Below are 16,798 nucleotides of genomic sequence, written 5' to 3'. Positions count from 1 at the left end.
GAGCAGCTTCCCCAGGGAGCCCTGACAAATCCAGGGAATTTAATCTGAAATGCTCTGCAGATGCACTGAGTGGCCATTTAAGCAGTGACTCATCTTTTCTGGGAGCCTTTTAAGGAACTGGCCTGGCACATTTTCAAGGCACATTTCTTAATCCCGAGTTTTGCAATTTGCAGGGTGATACATCCCGGAGCTGGGAATATGGATCAGATGGCAGCAGAACAACTTTTATAGGGGAAAAGCGTTTAGCACCAGATTTTCCTGTATGTGGCACTTGCAAAGGGTGATCCTAAAATATCTGAGTTTGTCCTTCTGCCCTATCTCAATTAACTCCTCTTTTAAAGGGAGTCAGCTGAACTTGGCCAAGAAAGACATAAATTCTATCTTCTGTTATAGCTGAGCAAATGATATTTTACATTTTTTTAATTAATTCCTTAACTCTGTTCATTTCTGTCTCTGACTCTCAGAGTTATCTGAAACTTTTCCAAATATTTTTGTTTGTTTGTTTGTTTGTTTGTTTGTTTGCTTTGGGGTTTGTTTTGCAATTACCAGCATCCTATTCCCTACACCTGCCTTCATTTTCTGGGGGGTTCTTTTAAGATCAGTTTATCAATAAATTTTATGCGGCCAAATTACTGAAAGTACCGTGAAACTCTGAGTAATTAGTGTGCAAACAATTAACACTCAAGTAAGATCACTTCCAACAAGTCCACCCTAGGCTATGAAGGCCTCTCACACAATTTCTCTTAGGTCAACATGAAATATTTCTACCTCTTCATTTTTCCACCCTGAACCTGCAAGTTACAGAGAGGACCAGTTCTTTCCAGGAGGATCTCAGGATTCACCAGAAGACCCTGCACCAATTTATGACGTAAGGCACCTTTTTTATCAGTTACATTTCCAAACAGTAAATTATTTTTGATTGTTCTGAATTTTCTAGCAGAAGTCAAGTGTGCACCTGCCTTTGCTACGTCACCAAGCTGCTGCTTCTCTGCAACTTCCTGGTGAGATAAAAGCCTGGAAGTTCTTTAATCCATCTTTTCAATGGATTGCAGATGGATGAAAGTGGCAGACTTGGAGACAAAAAAAACCCAACCCAACTGAGTCAGAGAAATCTGATGATTCATCCAAACCCAAGGGAAGAGGGATGAAAGAGATTTGCTTCCATACCTTGCTGTAAAACAAGTAAATAACATCCAGTGCATCCAGGTCACTAATTTGGTCAACTCAGCAGGGAACGGCACAACCTCCTCCACAGAAACAGTCACAAATTAACAATCCCTAATCACTAATTAAGCTAATGCCTTATGTTACAGTTCTCAATGAAATGAGGTGTGATGGAAGTCTGGAGAGATGAATACCAAACTAAGATTCCTAAAGGAACTCCCAGTAATGGAGCAGGGATGAGCAGCAGCTTGGTCCCTAAGGATCAGGGTGCCAGCCTGTGCTCTGATGCCAGAGCTCCTACCTGAGCACGTGGAACACAAGATTTATTCTTTCTACATCTAAACACACATCTGTGATCTGTAAAGGACACTTAACTCACAGCAAGGTGAAGAATCAGTGATATTAATTAGATATTTTCATAGTGGAAATCTCTGTTCTTGAGAGTTCTACCACTCTACAGCAAAACACTCCCTTACCCTTTCACACACACAGAAAAAACCCAATTCCTTTAACACACTGATCCTTTCCTGATATATTTCTCCCCAAAACGGTGGCACACACTCCTTTGCTGCCTTGTGGCACAATCATCTTCCATCAGCAACATCCAGACCTTGATTCTTGCCTCCTGTGGGATCCAGAGGAGGATCTGCTCTCCCTCAGACACACCTCTAAATTCCAGCTCACCTTTCTGCAAGTGACAGAATGAGTTTGAACAGAACCAGTGCCACGAGAAACCCAAGCTCAGGTTAATCCTAACACCAGGCAACCTTCTCTCACTGGTCCTTAATAGCTCCTGCAAGAAGGGAAAATAAAGTTTCAGGGCTGGCCATTGTCAGCAATGCTCAGGTAGTCCAAAGGCTTCATGATGGGAGCTCCAAAAAATCTGTCAAAAGCATCAGCAGCCCTGAGCGAGACAAATGTCCATGTATGTTCCAGCCCCTTGGCTGAAGAAATCCTTCAATGAGTGGCATCGAGAGCTGCTCTTTGTTGCAAAGCAAGTAACAAGCAGAAAGTGTTGCCAGTGCTTTGTGAATGTGGCTGTTTTGGTATTCCACCAGTGCCAAGGCTGAAATACAGAAAGATTTGGTAATCTTTCCAAACCAAAATGCTGGTTTTAAAAGGAAAAAATGCCTCTGTCAGCATCTTCAGGGTGAAATTATCATTTACTCGGTTCCAGGCTGGGCTTTCAGACTTTTACTGAAAATGCTGAATTATCCAATCTCTGCCCCAGCAGCACTCAGCCCCAGGGACTGACCCATCCTCACCCAGCCCTGGGGACAGGACAGCAGCACCCAGAGGTGTTAGGACACCCCAAAAGCATCCTTTTCCCAGAAGTCACCAACATTCTTGAAGGTAAAAACTCAAATATAAACCCTTCAGAGAGATGAAAATCCTGTGTGATGAGCAGGGGTTTGGCAAAAAGTGCACACCTTGACTGGGGGGATAAAGGTTATTATGTTGAAATGGACTGGATTAATGAGAATTGTGGGGATTTTTTTTTTGTTTTGTTTTTGTTTTTGTTTTTTTTTTTCCCTTGGCAAAGGGGGAAAAAAAGGAAATGATCTTTTCTGGGACAGCTTGTTGAGGAAATGAGGCTCTTGACACTTGTGCAGCCTGTCCCAGCTATCCAAACCCCTCCACCACTGGCAGGGGAGCTGCAAAAGAAAGAAACTCCAGCCAGCGCTTCCACTGAGAAAAAAGACATTTTGCAAATTCTGTTTGAGAGCAGCTGACTGGCAAATCTCAGAGTATTTGCAGGCAGCTCAGGCAGGCTGTGCAGAACACGGGCTGTGAGTAAACCCAGAGTATCTCCTGCCTGTTGGGGAAGGCAGAACAGGCACCAGCTCTGCCCCGTGCAGGGACTGAGGATGTCAGGCAGTAGGAAACCAAGACAGCCTTTTAGGTTCACAGGTTACAGAATACCTTGTTTTGTCAGAAAGGCTCCATTTTTAATTACCTGGTGAGAATTGCTTTCCCTGTTATTTTGTGCTCTAGGGTTATTATTAACTTTTTAACATAAATCTGCATTGTAGAACTGTAAACCTGAGTTGGTTAATGAAAACAACCACCCTGTAGGGGCACAGCAGCTCAACAGATGATCAAAAAGCCTTTTTTGCATCATTAATCTGCAGGATTTCATGAAAGAATTAAGAAAAAGAAGCATTTCTCAAACACAGGCATGAAGCACCCTTGAAAATATCAATCCCTCCCCCAAAACCAGTTTGCCCAGAACCACTCTGTGGCAACAAAGAGCCCCTCAAACCCGAAATGAAATCATTAGGCAGCAGGAACTCGGTAGAGAGCTCTCCTTGCCCAGTGGAAGAGGTTTCATAGCCCTCGTGTCTCGTTCATTAATTCCCAAATGAGGGGTGTTGGGCGCAGACAGTGTCCCTTTGTCTCCTGGCCGAGTCCCTCGTTAGTGGTGTCCCCTCAGCCCTGTCCCCATTGTGGGGTGGTGACAGAGACCTCGTGGGCAGCTCCAGCCAACGCCAGAAAGAGCCCTGCTCATTCCTCAGCAGCCTCTTCCCAGGGAAAATCCTCCCCATCCTGGTGGCCTCCCTGCTTCCAGCAGCCCCTGTCCCACAGCTCCAGCCCTCAGCCCATGCAGGAATCCACCCAGGATTCCTCTGGGAACCAGCAGATTCCAGGGAAAGGAGCTTTTTGGGGAGGCTGTGGCTGTTAAATCTGGGAGAGCCATAACGGGACCCAAGTCCTTGAATTTAATGAGGCAACAGCACTTCAGGCTGCCTCTTCCTAAATGTGTATATGGAAATAATTCCCTTGTAATGAACTCCTGTGGCAACTGGCTTTGCCCTTCCTGCTAATGAAAATAAATTCCATCCACACCATTGCAGGCACTGAATAGCCCTGTCCTTACCCTTAGCCTTGTGCAGGGGCAGAGGAACAGCTGCACTGAGGGGAAAAGGTGCATCAGGCCACTGAGCAATAACTCACTGCCCTGCTTTGCCATGCTCACACACAACCAACGATTTTGTTCTAGGCAGGACAAAAAAATGCTAAGCTTGCATGGAAGTGTTAAGAAGAAATTGATTTTTTTTTCAAATGGAGTAGTGAGGAAATATGTAAAGTGAGAATTCTCCAAGAGATGGAAATCCTATTTCCAGGCAGCCACAGGAGATGGTGCAGCCAAATAAACAGATTAAAACCCACGGGCTGTCAGTACAACTGAACAACGATCCATCTTAGAGCTGCTCAGGAATAACTTCTGCTGCAGCAATTTATGATGTGGCCTGACAAGAAGGGTTTGGAGGGAACATGTCATTAGCTCAGCAGCATTTAAAGAAAACCCCCAAGTCATTTGTCACGTCTCTGTCGGGCCAGTCTCGGTGAGGTGCTCTGTAAGGAGACAGCAGCTTTTGGAAACAGGAGCTGCAGTGACTTCCAATCCTCCTGCTGCTGCCAGGTGTTGATTTGGGCAGGCAGGGGACAATCCTGGGGGTCTCCTCAGCCCACACTGTGGCACAGAAAGCAGGGATCCGTCCCGGGCATCCCCTAAGGAGCTCCCAGCAAACACAACTTGTGTGAGCATCTCCTTGTCACCACCCCGAGTACTTGGCACAGGCAGGAGAGATGGGCACTGCACTGGGCACAGAGGGGCAGGGCTGGTGCTGCCAGAGCTGGCACGTCCCCAGGGCAGGCAGGGAATGGCCAATGCATCATCCCCGTGCAGGGACTGAGGATGTCAGGCAGTGGGAAACCACGACAGCCTTGTAGGTTCACAGGTTACAGAATACCTTGTTTTGTCAGAAAGGCTCCATTTTTAATTACCTGGAGATAATTGCTTTCCCTGTTATTTTGTGTGAAATAGTCAAAGAGAGAAAGATAAACTTTCCCAAGCCTTTTTCTGCGGGAGCTTAAGAAAACTCTGAGAAAGAACTAAAATAATCTTCACAAGTAGTGTTTTAAACTTGTAAGATGTTTACAAGAAAAGTGATGTTCCTAATTAACCAGTGGCGTGAGGGGTGTTGATTAAGGAGCAATCAGGTCCAGCTCTGTCAGAACTGCCTATAAAGGAGTGTGTGGTATCTAATAAACTGATATATTTCACCTCCTGAGAACCTAAGATGCTTTATGTCACCTTATTCATGCGTCCTTAACACAAGAGTGACAATTTTGTGCTCTAGGATTATTATGAACTTTCACCTCTCATTATTAACTCTACACCTGCACCACCTCTGCCCCGGCCGGAGATGCACGGTTGGATGTCCTTTCCTGGAGAAAGCTCAGCTCAGGGAATCCCTCACAGATCAGGAATCCCATCCAGATCAGGAATCCTTCCCAGATCAGGAATCCCGCATGGATCAGGAATCGCACGTGGATCAGGAATCGCACGTGGATCAGGAATCCCATCCAGTTCAGGGATCCCACCCAGATCAGGGATCCCATCCGGATCAAGAATCCCACGTGGATCGGGAATCCCTCCCGGATCAGGAATCCTTCCTGGATCAGGAATCCCACATGTATCAAGAATCCCACCTGGATCAGGAATCCCAACCAGATCAGGAATCCCACCCAGTTCAGGAATCCCACCCAGTTCAGGAATCCAATCCGGATCAGGAATCCCTCCCGGATCAGGAATCCCACATGGATCAGGAATCCCACATGGATCAGGAATCCCACCCAGTTCAGGAATCCCACATGGATCAGGAATCCCACCCAGATCAGGAATCCCATCCGGATCAGGAATCCCTCCCGGATCAGGAATCCCAACCGGATCAGGAATCCCACCTGGATCAGGAATCCCAACCAGATCAGGAATCCCACCTGGATCAGGAATCCCTCCCGGATCAGGAATCCCACATGGATCAGGAATCCCACCCAGATCAGGAATCCCATCCGGATCAGGAATCCCTCCCGGATCAGGAATCCCTCCCGGATCAGGAATCCCAACCGGATCAGGAATCCCATCCGGATCAGGAATCCCTCCCGGATCAGGAATCCCACCTGGATCAGGAATCCCACCCAGATCAGGAATTCCCTCCCGGATCAGGAATCCCATCCGGATCAGGAATCCCTCCCGGATCAGGAATCCCACCCAGATCAGGAATCCCACCCAGTTCAGGAATCCCACCCAGATCAGGAATCCCATCCGGATCAGGAATCCCTCCCGGATCAGGAATCCCACACAGATCAGGAATCCCATCCGGATCAGGAATCCCTCCCGGATCAGGAATCCCAACCAGATCAGGAATCCCACCTGGATCAGGAATCCCACCCAGATCAGGAATCCCTCCCGGATCAGGAATCCCACATGGATCAGGAATCCCTCCCGGATCAGGAATCCCACCTGGATCAGGAATCCCAGCCGGATCGGGAATCCCACCCAGGAGGGCTCGGTGTCAGAGCTGGGGTTCAGACTGGCAGGACACAAGGCAGCTCCTCCTCATCCCACCCCCAGCAGCCCCGGCTGCCTCCAGCCGGGATGTGGGCAGTGCCACTGCTCTGCCTCACAAATCCCACCTGCACACGGCCGCTCTCTGGGGCCTTCCAAGTTACCACAACTCCAGAGAAAATTGCAATTCTAATTTCTACACTGATCATCTTCCTGGTTTTCACTGATTTAAGATTTTACCTGATAAGGAAAAAAAATTAATACAAATATTTTGGTTTTTTTTTTCCTATTCTTCAACTGACATTTCTGGTTTGCCCCACTGACTTCGTTAAGGCTGTTATTTATCTGAACTGGCTTCCAAAATAAATGCCATTGGTAAATTAATTCTGTAATCCTCCTTCCATCACTGCATGCAAATCTGTATACACAGCATTTGCTTATCTACTTTTTGCTATTAATTCTAGCATTTTTAATCACTTTCCATTCTCTGGCATTTTCTTATGCTATTCTGTCAAATAATGAATCTAGAAAATAATTCAGTAGTAGCTCACTCACTTTCAGAAAATGAATTTATAGTTCCATTTTCTGAAGGGCACTGTGCTGTTTTTTGCTTTTAAAATATTTTCTTTTTTCCAAAGCACAGGACTGAAGGTACTTGAATATCACATCTGTCTCAGAAATCCCTAAGTGGAAGGTGGCATTGCAGAAAAGAGGTATATTCTTCATAGCAGAATGAAATACATTAAAGTTCCAAACCTGCAGGGGCAGGACTTGGAATAAACTATTGAAGCATAACAAAAAAAAACAGGCTGCAGTTTTTTTGAGAGGACCTCAGAATGTGTGGTTTATCACTCTGTTTTAATACATTTAGCTGATTTACCCTGTATGTATTATTCCACTATGCCTTTTGCCATCCTCATAAGAAACAGCGCAGTGTTACCAAGCTCTAAAAATCCCAGTGCACAACAAGATGGGTGAGATTTCCAGTTTAACCCTTCCCACCCCTCTAAGTCCTCTGTGTTGGATGCTTGAGCTGCCCAAAACCAACTCTTCCTCCTCCTGCTGCTGCTGTTAAACTGGATTTGCTCCACTCAGATGGACTGACCTGCACCTGAGTGAGGATCAGACACCAGGACAGCAAGAAAGGGCAGAAAATGCAATAGGAGAACATAACCACACCTGCAGTGCACTTATAAAAATAATAGCAAAACTGCCTGGTTATCGTGGCTTGGGTGAGTAATGCAGAAATGTGGATCTTCAAATCTTCCAATCCAACTAATGAAGACTAATTAAGCAATAAGAAGTCATTCATATAAATCCTAATGAGTTTTCCTAACCTTTCAGTAGTTGAATTAACCATGATTAATAATAATAATAAAAAAAAAGATGGTCACTTACGAAAGAACCTTTTACTTTTGGTGACAAGATCCTTTCTTCCTACCTTGCCTGCAAAAAGGGAATGTAAAGGTAAAGGGCAACATTAGTCCATTATCGACCTGGGAAAGAACTGCAAATCACAAAAGGTTGGCATTTTTTACATCTTTTTTTAACCTCTTTCTTCACAAAAGTATGTTCTACAGTGACCAGATCCTCAAGAGAATTCATTTTAACTTGGAGCTCAGACCACAATCTGAGCAGAGAGCTGAGGACTGCGTGGGTAAGACACAGGTGGGTAAGTCATTCAGGATTAAATTCCTTTTGAAATACTTCTGAATCTGCTGAAGTTCTCTTTAAACTACCAGGAATTAGTTTTTAGCATTCTCTGGGAATGACTGAGGGCAGGAGATGGTCAAACAGAGCAGCTCTTTTTACAAAGGGGAAAAAGGAGGTGTCCATAAGCCTAAATACAGATTGCTGGAAGACCCAGGAATAAATGAATAAACAATTAAATTGTAAGGGCCTCCAGGAACACAGAGTGAGAAGAAACTGCCAAGATGTGAGGTTGTAATCATGTCAACCCAACCTTTTCTTTTTTTTAAATCAGGGTAATCACCCTATCACAGGAGAGAATTAGATTCTGAGTACATTTTGAATAGAAAAACAGAATATGTTTGTCCCAGCAAGGTCCATTCAACAACTTGTGAGTTTACACCGACAATAAACACACTCCAAGATTATTTTTTGTCTGTCCACTTCCAAACTGAGGGCCCTCACCAGCACACCTGCACAGGTTTTTGACTTGGCCCCATATTTTCATTAGTCAGACACAGTGTGAGGGATTCACCAGGACCCTAAAGGACAACACTTATAGTGAAAAACAATCTGAAATAATGAAGATAATTTAATAAAAATATTTTAAAATATAATAAAATAATAATTTAATAAATCAAAATATATATTTAATAAAAATATTCCCTACTTATTTTGGGAATAATCAAGGGCAAGCTTTAAATATGGGGGTTTTTTCAGACAGTCAGTGGGAACAAAGGTTGAAAAGGATAAAACCCAAGTGTGAATCAGCAAGGAGAGGCTGCTGCCAGACACAAGTGGCGTTTGGGGAAATATTACCAGATGTTAACCACAGGACACAGGAGGCAATTATCCATGTGAGATTCAGAAAACATGACCTAGAAAGGAGGAGCTTTGCTCACTCCATGAAGAGAGGGCTGGAAAAGGGACAAGGCAGCAATATTCCAACACATGACAAGCTTTAATTAAGAAGGCTCCAATCAGTTGTACTTTGGGATCACCACCAGTGGCTGCCTTAATTCACTGAGAGGGAAATTGAGGACAGACAGTATGGAAAGCTATCTGAGCTTTACAATGAATCATTTTCATACATTATCTCCAAGAAAACTACTGTGACCCATCGCTGAGAGCTTCTACAATGACCTTGACACGACCACCTCTGCTGGAGGCAGGAGGTGCACTGGGCTCCAGAGGGCTCAGCTGGTTGACCCCTTAAAATGTGTGTCAGATTTGCATTCTACCTCTTACTTTTTAGTGTCAAAACCCAATAAATAATGTTTTATAGAAACGTTATTATCTCCTCTGGAAGAAAACCATTTAATTTGGCACAACTAACTGCTGCAGCACCAGCCTTGTAATATCTTCCTTTTCAAATTCATATTGGATACCTTCAAGCCAGAGCAACTATGGACAACAGGTTGTCCATACATGAGAGTTCACAAAGCATTTCTCCCTAAAGGCAGCTTTTTATCCCAGTGCTCCCAGTTTTATCTTTTCCAAACAAACACAGTGACATAAAACCAAAATAGGAAAAGCTCCCTTGTTCCACTTCTGACCCTCCTGTGTACATTGGGTTTTTAACATGATCTTCTCCAGATTATCCTCAGGGAAAAGCCTTCAGGAAGAAAAGGGTGGCATGCAATAATCTTCCTTCACTGTGATGTTTGTATTACATATTTTACTCATTTTTCCTCAATTTTCCATACATTTGGTGGTCTCATATAGCATTTTGCAGTAAAGCAAAATTTCAGCATCAAAGCAGAATTTTATACTTCAATTTACTGAAGTAACAGATGAGCTTTGCTGATGCTGAACCTAACTTTGTATTTTTGTGTGATTTTATTAACTCATTTATATAAAACTGGATTTTACTCTATTACCAATCTATTTTCTCTGTGTCTACAAGTAGCTGGTAATACAGCAGATAAATCTGAAATAATAGGAATAACAAAAGTACTATTGTGCACGATTATAGCTTGTAGCACCCAAAATCAGACATCATTAGTAACAAACGACGATATTATATAAAAGAAATACCATCTGAAAACTGATTTTACACGGCATATTAAAGACTTGATGGCTCAGGAGAAGGGTAATAGAATGAAAAGCCTTTTATCTCAAGGTCATCAATTCAAATCCAAGTCAGACCGATAGCAACTGAAAGCCATTTGATGAGAGTGCTAATGAGCCCAGCCTCGTTACTGGAAATTTAAGAACACCTCAGCATTTAGCTCCTTGTGCTGCCCTGAGAGCAGAAGTCGGGGAGGTTTGGAGGAGCAGATCCAGCCCAGCAGGCAGAGCTGTGCTTCCCTCGTTATCCACTGCCAGCCCCGGGCTACCCCTGCTGCAGGAGCCTGCTCCGCTCCAAAATTCAGAATTCACTGCTCAGTCTTTCTTGTGGGAAGGCTGAAAAAAAGGGATTGTAATTCCAGCACCCCGAGTGACCATTTCAAATGTGCGGAGGCAACACTGCTCTGAGCTGTAACAGTTCCAGGTATTAATGCATCACTTTTACTTGATATCTCACTATTTTCCCAGCGTGGATCAAATGATGTGCCAAAGCAAACCAGTGTAGGGAGAGAAAAGAATCCCTGTGCAAACTCCAGCAACTGCTCAGCTGCTCTGACACCAGCCAGCAAACAAAGCAGAGCATATATTGCATGGCTTGACAAGCAAACTCAAAGTATTCTCAGATAAAACCCCTGGAATAATTTCCTTTGTTCTGGTATAATACCAGCACAACTCATTGCTGGCTCTGGTATTAACATGATGCAAAGCACTGATAAGAACCCCATTGATGTTGTCCTTTTTATGCTGAATGAGATTTTTATTAAAAATACCCTTCCAATAAAAGCAACAAAACACTAGAGATGCATTTTCAATTATTTTCAAATTAAAAAAAAAAAAAAAAAAAAAAGCATCCCAGAAGGAATTTGCTTTCATGCCTTTCAGGTGCAAAGCTCAGTGTTAAATCAACACCTACAAATACCTGTTTGCAGGTGCAACTGAGGACACAGAGAAGCACCAGCGTGACACAATCATTATAAATTGAACAACCTGGGCTGGTGGAAAATGTCAATGAGATTATCTTTGAGGTCCCTTCAAACCCAAACCACTCCACGATTCTGTAGGAACAGGGCAAGCGTTCCCCATAATCTCTGGAACCCACAGATTCCTTTTTGAACCTCCCCAGTCCCTTCCAGCCTCAATTACTTCAAGATTCTAAAAATTAACCACCTCATGGCTCACGTAAACTCCATCTTCAGCAGTGCCTGGGGTTAGAGGAGCAGGATTGAATAATGGATGAATTTTAAAGGTACCCAGGTGCCTAAAGATGCATTTTACAGCCAGCTTTGGCTTACCATGTCTGGATAATCAATTCCCTTAATTTGATTTTTCCCCAGTGTAATAACCATGAGAAACTCAGTCCTTACCCAGGGGAGACTGCAGAAATCCCCAAACTCTCACTTCTCTGCTGTCTAGAGATGCCTCAGCACCTACAATTCCTCAACTAAACCCCTACGGATGCCTCTTATTTCAGTGCTGAATTTGGTAACTAGTTCCTAAATCCTGAAGATCCCACATTTATAACAGTGGGAACAAAACCCTCAGATTTATGGAAGCTCTCCAGAGGGAATCCCAGGCTAGTTTGGGTTGGAAGAACCTCAAAGCCCAGCTCATTCCACCCCTGCCATGGCAGGGACACCTCCCACTGTCCCAGGCTGCTCCAAGCCCCAGTGTCCAGCCTGGCCTTGGGCACTGCCAGGGATCCAGGGGCAGCCCCAGCTGCTCAGGGCACCCTGTGCCAGGGCCTGCCCACCCTCACAGGGAAGAATTTTCTTCCTAATATTTGATCTAAACCTACTCTCTGTCAGTTCCATATAAATTCTGTATCCCATATCAGCCCAAGGTGTTCACCTCTGGAGCAGCTGTGCAGCCTCCAGCGCTGGATTGCCAATTTTTCCCCTTCCAAGAGCTCAGGATTTCCCAGTTCTGATGACCTGAGGTTAAAACCAGAGCTTCCTCCCCAGTTTGCAGTACCACATGGTCCCACTTACTGCACGTCTATCCAGCAAACGAACTGTCAAAAATTCAGAAATATGGGTTTGAGTGGATTTTGGAGTGTGGAAAAATCCCAAATCCATCAGTTAAGGTCATTAGCTCATGTGACACACCTCGCTGAAGTCAATTTTCAAGGATAAGCGTGTGACAAGCTGACTGGAGGAATTCTCCTTTAATGCATTATTAATTCATTTATTATTACAGTTATTATAATCTTTATGCAGGGCACTGAAGTTTAATTTGTTCTCTATGAGCTAATCTTTTTAATGAGCCCTTTCTTCTGCTCAGGATGGGAGCTTCCTCAACCACTTATGTAGCTTTTAAGCAAGTAGAAAATGACAGGACCATGTACCCTCCTCATAAACACAGCTTCACATATCATGCCCTGAATTTTAAATGAAAATTAACGATTACCAACTTCCCCACTGCCAAATATCTTTTAAAAGGTTTCAGATTCAGATTTTAAAAGGTTTCAGAAAGGCAAAAGATTCAGCAATAATGCTCTAAATATAGGGAGTTCATCATACAATGAAATCTTAATTACAATTCCTCTCTCTGACAAAGAGGAGAAATGTATTTAAATAAAAAGCCCCTGTGTGAGTAAATGCAGTTATTTGTGGGGCAGCACAGATTAATCCGCTCTGGAGCCCCATCTGAATGGCTCTGGGTTCATTCTCTGGTCAGGCAGGGCAAGGAGGTCACGGGGCTATCTCAGATCCCTGCCCTGAGAAACGGGTTCAGTCAGAGAGGAAACGGCACAAAAACACAGAAGTGGGTGCTTTGAGTTGGGATGCAAAGGGAAGAAATACTCCAATTCCAAACACCAGCACTGCAGGCACAGCTCTAAAGGCTGCAGCACTTTAGGACTTCCTTGATACTCAAAAACCCTGTGGATGTGGCACTTGGGGACATGGGGACAGGGGTGAGTGGTGGCCTCGGCAGTGCTGCCGCAGTCAGTCGGATTTGATGGCCCTAAAGGTCTTTTCCAACCTCAGTGATTCTGTGATTCCATGCAGGAAGCTGCTCAAGGCTGCACTTGGAATGCTGTACCTGCATTTCACTGTTCCTCCCTGGAAATGGAACAGCTCAGCCCATGGGACGCCCTCCCAGAGAGAAGGCTTGGGGGATAAAAGGTAGGAGGAGGTTCTGGAGGTATGCAAGAAGAAACAACACAGATTGGCCCTTAAGAAAACAGAATAAATACCTGAGGAGAAGGTTTGGGGGATAAAAGGTAGGAGAAGGTTCTGGAGGTATGCAAGAAGAAACAACAAAGACTGTCCCCTAAGAAAAGCAGTGTAAATCTTTCTTCTTTTTCATTCATACCCAAAAACCAGCCAGCTTTCCATGGTGGCCTTTCCAGCTGGATGGGCTTGAAAGAGGGAAAGTTTATCAGCTACCTCACAAACATACAAGGAAGTCAGCTTTTCAGGTCAGAGCTGCTCCCACACTGAGATAAATGAAAATATAACCAGATTTTATGGAGATCTGGACTTACACAGCAGCTGGATCCCACTTCCTGCCTGATTAGCTGGGGTTAATCAGAAATTAGTAACTTATTTTCTACTTGGAACAATTGCTGGCTGTAATGGAAATAAATCAATTTATCAGTGGGTATATGAAAAGAATTAAAAAAAAAAATCATAAAACATTTTATTCAGACAAACTTCATTTTGTCAATAACTTTATAATTCTGATTTTTACAGACCACCAAAGTTCACAAAATTAAATTCGGCAGCAGATACGTAAGAAACCTGCTCTCTACAGTAGTCAAGGCCAGTGAGCAGAACACAAAATCCTAAAAAATGGCAGCTCAAAAGGAACTTATGGTGTACATAATTCCCATTATAGGCAAAGCTTTCACCTTGAAGCTGTTAGTAAAAGTCCATGGGAAATGCACATATTGGTAGCCAAGACTCCCTTTTCAGCAGCCACAAACAAAAAGATTACAGAAGGGGTTTTTTTTGGGTTTTTTTTGTGGGTTTTTTTTGGTTTTTTTTGTTTTCTGAATAGGATTTAAAAATAGTTAAATAAATAGACAGAACCCCCTTGCCAGTGTGATTATTTCCTCCAGGCACATCTCCCTACAGGAAGGGCCCATGGGCACTGAAATCCTGTGGAAACAAGTTGTCCTGGAGAAGTCCAAGCCATAAATATCTCCAGGGCTCCAAAGCCTTTTTTCCCTGGTGAACGGTTGTTGGCAGTGCCACCATGAGGCCCCCGCTCTTCCGCTATTTCTCTTCTACTTTTAGGAAATCCAAGGAAATCCGTCCAGCCCCTCCCTGCCCCGATGGCCACCAGCAGCCGCTGGAGAGCAGAATGGGACACTGACCTTGAAATAATCAGGGTAGAATGGTCACAGCACCTTTTTCTACAGAACTGAGGGGGTTTTTTAAATGTAAAATCACAATTTCCTCACCAATTAGTTGCTACAACAGGATAAAGCCTGGCTTAGGGCTCAGGCCCACACACAATAACAAATGAATGTTTGCTTGAGCTGCAAAAAGAGAAGACAAACAAGCTCCATCTGACCTCGGAGCTGTCAGGCTCTGAAAGCATGTCCACACCCTCCAGGGAATTAAAATCACAGGGAAGCATTCCAGAACCTACCTACCTGCACAAACACATACACACACACGTTTGTGCTTTTACAGAGAGCTTTTTCCAGACAGAAATGGTATCAAATGGGTCCAAAATGGTTACAATGACTTCAACTGTGATGATTCAGATAGAGAGGCAAATCAAATCGACATCCAAAACAGAAATATTCAATTGAAAAGAAAAATATGCATTCCTAACCAGTACATGGGGCTGTTTCCTCATCAGTGCATGGTCAGGCTGAAGTTTTACATCTGAATCCTTCTCCCCACTTTACTGCATCTAGAAAGAAAGACAGAAATGTGAATTGTGTAATGGCATGTCATATGTTGAATTTATCTAAAACCAGCACCTTTATCAGTACAATTCCTTTGCTTTATTTTTTTTTCCCTATATGCTGAGTTTCTGTCTGATCTCATTCCCTTTGCCCTTCATTTACCTGGAAAAGGGGAGGTTTTTCATATTTGAATAACAGAAGCAACATACCCCATGGAATAGAGGAAAAATGGGCTGAAGTGAGAAGATCTGATTTTTATTCTAAACCTGGTTTATGGCCTTGGAACGAGGCACTTTTCTGCACATTTCCCCTCTCTTCCTTTGCCTTCCTTGTCTGCTTACATTACAAGCTCTCTGAAGTCTGTTAGGTGTTTATACAGCACCAAACAGATAAGATTCAGCTTTTCTCAGAATCACAAGATAACACAAACCCAGAAACAATAAATCTTATCAATCACCACCTACATTATTGCTCTCCTAACATGAGACACATTTCAAAGTGATTTTCAATAGTTACTTTCCTTTAAAGGAAAAGAAATAAAAAGGGCTCGTGGAAGAAAAGCACATCCAAGAGGAAACAGATCCCTTGAGTGTTTTTTTTTTTTTTTTTTTCCCCAAAACATTCCACCTGTTTTAAACACATTGACCAAGAGCTGCATTTCTGTACCTTTACTGCAAAGACAGGACACACCTCTGCCATTGACCTCGATATTCCCACCTAGAGCTGGGTCAACAGTGTGCTGGGAGCAGCAAAAGTGTGGAAAAGACTTTGGAGCTCCAATCCTGCTTTTCCTGCTCTCCCAAATGTTACAACCCACACAGTGCAAGCACCAGACCAATTCCTGTGTCACCCATGAGCACACAAGCACCATTTTGGTGTGGTTTTATCTCTGTGGGTCACCTTTAAAAGTGATTTTCTTTCCAGCCTCTCTGTATGAATGACAAGATATTCAGAGACGTCTTGAGGGAGAAGAATGATAAAGAGGAATTCAGCTAACCTATTTTCTTTCTTGTCACTGCTTGATAATCTCTTTATCTGCTCTCATCTCACCAGGTGCAGACAGACTTATTTCCCCATGGACAGGGCCAATCCCTCTCCCAAAGTGCCCACGTGCACCCGGGCTTCCTTTCCCAGAGTGTTTCAAATTCATATTGCCAAGTGCTCCTGATCTTTTGGGGTAAGCAGAGCCAACTTCAGCACGCACAGATGTAAACATATAAAATGTCAGTGCTTATTGCCACACACGTCTTTAGCCTTTCAGGGAGTTTCTGTGGCCATGGGCACACAGGGAACATTTATAAGAATCTCCCCATCAATAGAAGTTTGCAGTTTCACTGAAACACAACTCACTAGCACATATATTTTACAGTTTGACCCCTCTGTCGATAAATTATGGTTTTGGTGTGAACAGAAAACATTTTCTAAAGCTCTGTGGTGATTTAGGAACCCCAATTCTACTTTCAGCTGCACCTTAATCCTTCTTGACTTCTATTGAGGCTTTTGCTCAGCAATGTTTGCTCTCCTGCTGGCACTGCACTCAGCCTTTCAGAGAGCCTCCACCTCCCCAAAGCAATGTGACTGCAATTTGTAATGCCAAATGCAGATCTCCTCAGCCACAGCCTGTGCCAGCTGGGCACAGCCCAACTAAGCTGTGCCAG

The 16,798-nt window shown here is 43.8% G+C and overlaps 1 protein-coding gene across 7 annotated transcripts in view; it reads right to left on the bottom strand.

Moving 5' to 3' along the window:
- The window catches only part of CHL1 (cell adhesion molecule L1 like), a 134,576-nt gene that overhangs the window by 85,051 nt on the left and 32,727 nt on the right, over positions 1 to 16,798 (bottom strand). For 6 of the 7 annotated variants that reach the window (XR_011003148.1, XM_068202317.1, XM_068202321.1 and 3 more), the window contains one exon: positions 15,065 to 15,145. The exons of the other annotated variant lie outside the window; for it this stretch is intronic. The gene's annotated coding sequence lies outside the window, so the exon portion shown is untranslated. The remainder of the gene's footprint in view (positions 1 to 15,064; positions 15,146 to 16,798) is intronic. 7 annotated transcript variants of the gene reach the window in all.

The sequence above is a fragment of the Anomalospiza imberbis genome, chromosome 11, assembly GCF_031753505.1.
Source record: "Anomalospiza imberbis isolate Cuckoo-Finch-1a 21T00152 chromosome 11, ASM3175350v1, whole genome shotgun sequence".
NCBI lineage: Eukaryota > Metazoa > Chordata > Aves > Passeriformes > Viduidae > Anomalospiza > Anomalospiza imberbis.
This window is presented reverse-complemented; position numbering and strand designations above follow the sequence as displayed.